Source organism: Apteryx rowi, unplaced genomic scaffold (assembly GCF_003343035.1).
Source record: "Apteryx rowi isolate R43461 unplaced genomic scaffold, aptRow1 scaffold_5, whole genome shotgun sequence".
Taxonomy (NCBI): Eukaryota; Metazoa; Chordata; class Aves; order Apterygiformes; family Apterygidae; genus Apteryx; species Apteryx rowi.
Window position 1 is genome coordinate 4411914 of NW_020450760.1, and position 4651 is coordinate 4416564.

The 4651-nt window shown below is 36.4% G+C and overlaps 1 long non-coding RNA gene across 1 annotated transcript; it reads right to left on the reverse strand.

The window, feature by feature from the left end:
* Positions 1 to 1665: 1665 nt before the first annotated feature.
* Positions 1666 to 2518, reverse strand: LOC112972720. The gene is made up of 2 exons (XR_003255759.1): positions 2270 to 2518; positions 1666 to 2002 (listed from the first exon to the last, which is right to left on the reverse strand). It is a non-coding gene; the product is annotated as an uncharacterized LOC112972720 (long non-coding RNA).
* Between the last annotated feature and the right edge of the window lie 2133 nt (positions 2519 to 4651).

Here is a 4651-nt window from a genome sequence, read left to right on the forward strand (position 1 = left end):
TAGGAATATATACTTGCCTCTATGATTACAGCAACAAACAATGGCAAAACATTAATTTACATCTATTATAATGGTGAAACAAAGACCAGGATTTTCGTTGTGTTATGGGGAAGAGATAAATTTGCAAAGGTGAGACTCTAAAAGGTGTAGGCTCTAATGAGGGAGATTCTCTGCAGAGTAGGTAACTGGCAGAATGACATCAACTGAAAGTTATGGGGATTCAGTATATCATTAAGTTTATTTACCATAAAATGGATTGAGGGCGTTTTTTAATACTAAAACTATTCATAAGGAGACAAAGTTTATATATATATGTGGGGTGGAAAGCATTTGTGTGGGGTGAAACAGTGCAGAGTGGTTGCAACAGCAAACCAGCCATGCCTGAGTCTAGGATTTTTAAAGGTGCTTTATCTGGTAGAAATGAATACAACATTTACAAATTGAAAATAACTCTGTAAACTCAGATAAGATTGTCTTGGTAATATTTTACCAAGGAAGCAGCTCACCACTGCTTACTTTCAATTAGCCATCTAAATCATAGCCTATACAAAAAGCAATCCCTGCTGCCTTGTAATAAAAAAAAGAAAGTTAGACTATTTCCTAAGAGTTTTGATTCATGTTGCTGAATATGGAAGATCTGTAATCTTCTCCTTGGAGTCTATAGTCTAATGTAACTGCTTGAAAGTATTTTCCTTCTGCTGCTGGCAAAGATATTTTTTTTTCTGAAATGAATGGTGATTCATTATAGATAACCTTTCCCGATTAATTTTGTTTTGACTTTAACTTTGGAATAAGAATATAAGCAGTAAAGTACGTTCTCCCCAGATAGTAACTATGCTGTTATTTTTGGACTATTTTGTACTTGATATAAAGAGAAACCTAAATTTAGAAGCAAAAAAACAAAAACACAAAAACTTGATTTTCATCAAAAGTTTTAGCTGTTAGATAAAAAGTGGCATTTTATTATTATTACTTGTGTGTGATGAATAATAAATAAGCAAGTTCCTTGGAATCAGTATTCAGCTTCACTGGCTTCTGTCTACATGATCCACAGGACTAACACCCTTGGAGGACTGACTGGTCAAATTGAAGAAGTTTTATTCATATCTACATGTTTCTAGTGAACCACAGGTAACATTGGTAAACTGCATGAGACCAAGCATTAATACACAGGACACTGGTGTGACAGTAACTGGTATCTGTAAGGGTCAGAATGAAATTGTGAACAATGTGCAGGTCATTTTGATAATTTCAGTAATGAGAGACAGTACTTAAGAGTCTGAAAAATAGACATATCAGCTGTTGCAAATTACTACATGTAGCAATTTTTCACCAACTAAATCTGGTTCATGACTTTGTCTGTCAATCAAAGCTTCCCTTCCTTCTCTCTGCCTGTGTTTTGACTTTGGTTCTGTTTATTTTTGCCCAGTTCTTCAATTTCTGTTGTAGACTTCTTCTCTTTTCTGTTGAGAAGCTCGTAACCTGACCTTACTGGCTGAATACTGTGACTGGAACCTGTCCCCTGCTGTGTTGTTGTTGTTGTTTTATTTTGCTTTTTGTTTCTTTTAAAGACAGGGAGGATGTCCAGACCATTTGGTATATCTGAATTACCAGCAAAGATCCATTGGCGTCACCAGCAAGAAGGAATTTTCTTTCAAAGAAATATTAAAATTAAAAGTGAAGCATGTGCCTTTATGATATATTTACAATATAGTGCATACAAAGCTGAATGCTATCAGATAAACCTGAGTGATTTTTCTTGCCTTCACAAAAGGGTGAATGGTGCGTGCACTTCTCTGTAGGCAGTTAGCCCCAGGCAGGAAAGGAGTTTTTCACCCTCTATCATTCACTGTTGTTCAACAGTGATTTACTCATCTAAGCACATGTCTAATATTTTAAAGCTGTTGAAGAGTCCCACTGAAGTCAAGGACGATGATATATGCTGGGATTACTCCATGCTGGAAAGTCAGGTTGATGTTTCACTCTCTTGCTGAAGGAGGACCTAAATATTAAGAGCAATTTGATGATCAGTTCAGTTACTTTGGGGCAGGATGTGCCTACATTCCTTTTCAATGTTTAAAGGCAATATTTTATTCTGTTTTGCTTTATTTTTGCCCTAAAGATTCATAATTTGCAGGAATGAATGGCAGATTTTAGCCTTAAACAAAAATAAATTTTACATAAATCTTCAGATAGGAACGAAAAAAGTAGCCCATGTCTACAAAAAATATTCCACCCCAAATGTGGTTTCTCTAGGATTCCAGCCTACCTGCATCATTTTGGTGCATGCCTTCACTGAAGCTCCATCTACAGCTGCAGATGAACCCATTGCTCAGTCTATTTTGGTAACTTCTCCTCCTGAAAAGAAGCTGGAACAGCTGAAAAGCTGAAAAGACAGTGAAAGCTGCTGGTGCAGACTGCAAAGTTTTGCTCACTAGCACTGGCCATTTTCAGCCGGTGTCATTGACCGCTGCCAGCATCAGTAAAGGGTCAGATAATGCAGTGCAGGCAGGCTGCAGGGTTCTCATCCTAGCATATAACAGCTACTTGCTTACTCTGCTGCTTATATGGTGCACAGGAGCACTTTATAAAATCAGAGACAGGCAGGGGGAGCACCTATAAAAATGTAGTAACAATTTATTTTATAAAGTTTGGGGTTTTTTTTAAGTGCCATGAAAACCAGCAGCCTGTGAGCTGCAGTCAATATTACACTGCAGATGCATGGAGAAAAAATGTTCACTTATATGATCCACAGAGCTAATTCCTTAAAAAAAAAGCTGTTTTGAAAATGGAATTGATGACCTGACCCAGGTTATTGCATTGTTAGTATTTTTACTTATCATTGATGCTGATTTCAGCTGCCCTTTTACTTTGGGCTGTATATATTTTTAAAAAACTGTTACTCACATTGCAGTGAAGTAGAAGTAGAATATTCTACATGTGCAGTAAGTTGAGCTTTAACACAGCCATCCAGCTGTACCTGAGCAATGTCTCAACAAAATCCTGTGTGTGCCCGTGTCTGTGTATGTATATGTATATATGGACAGATTTGTACCAACTCTGCATTGTTACACTTGACTTATTCTTTTTTTTAATTATGTAAAAAAATCACATTAAGCTGAATCTAATTACTGCAATGTATATTAGAAGCAGGGCACCATCAAAATTTTATTTAAATTAATCAGGTTTTGATTTAAGATATTAAATTCAAATTAATCATGTAAAAATGGAAATGATCCTTGACGTGCTTCCAGCTGTGACTTCAGTCTGTTTTCTCGTGTGAGTCACTTTCGGGATGTCTTGGGGGGAACATTACGARAATTCACGCCGGTGCTATTTCAATTAGAGTTATTTAGCAGGACAGATGTAAAGAATATGGTATAATTAAGAAGGAGCTGATGACATGGCTACAGATTTTCAGGATCAAAAAAAGAACTGTTAGTGAAAATTGACTACTGGTCATGTAGTCCAAGTTCAAATATGCTGGGGTTAAGCACTCATTAATGATGGAACGAGGTCTTTAGATAGACCATTGGACTCTTTCTCTGGAGCAATCTGCAGAATTCTGCCCTGGAAATAACTTTGAAGCTTCATTAACAAGCAGATGATACCTGCTAATATAATTTTAAAATTCTTTAAATAATTTTCCTCCCTCTAGTGCCTAATCTTTTCTGGCTAGCTAACTTCAAAGGCCTTCAGAAAAACCTGAAAGTGCCATATAAATACACACACACACACATACTCACACACACAGATATGTATATACATACACTCAAAGCATTGTTAAATTCATGATGAATACGACCTGCCAGGAATACTGTAATTTCTTCTAGCACTCTTTGAGCAGAATTAGAGTCTGTATTACCTGCACGCTTCCTGACAGAAACCAATGAAGAGGATGGGGGCTTTCCCACACAGAGGCGTGACTTAGTATTTACTTATAACTCTTTATACCATCAGTATTTCCACTGCAAAATATGCACTGCACATCTTTTCTTTACTATAACCTTAGGGTGACATCAACTTTTTTTTTATTTGAAATGTGCTGCAATACTATTCAACGTCAACTTTGGAAACTATTTTTACAAATTCTTTTACCTGAAATTAAATTTCCCAGGTAAGGCTTTCAGACTTTCCAACATGCAAAAGATCAGAGAGACTATAATCCTTTCCTTCTTGTATTCATAAGCCTCCTGAAAATGTGTGTTTAAACATACTTCCTATGGTTGCTATCCAGGGCTCTCAGTATCTGTTCCCCTCCTACTGAGTAATAGTAAAAGCCAAGTTAAATTTAAAAAATGCACAGTACATACTGTACACTCATAATTATAGATTAAATATTGATCTCCATGGTAGTTTCTGCATGTCACTTGCAATCTTTCTCTTTCCTCAGTTATGTCCCATTGTCACTTCCTTTCACAAAGCACCACCTGACTGAAAATGCTTTCTGCAACCTAATTTTTTTTTTAAACTAAAAACAATGCCAGTGACTGACAATAAAATAATTATAATATCTAGTTCTGTATATTTGCCAACATTTCTCAGGAGTCAATCCTTAAGTCACAGTGTCTTTGACCCCAAAGTCTCTTTATTTGCTTGTTCCGGGATGCCATACACTTTAGCAAGCAGCAGCACCTAAAGAAAGGGCAAT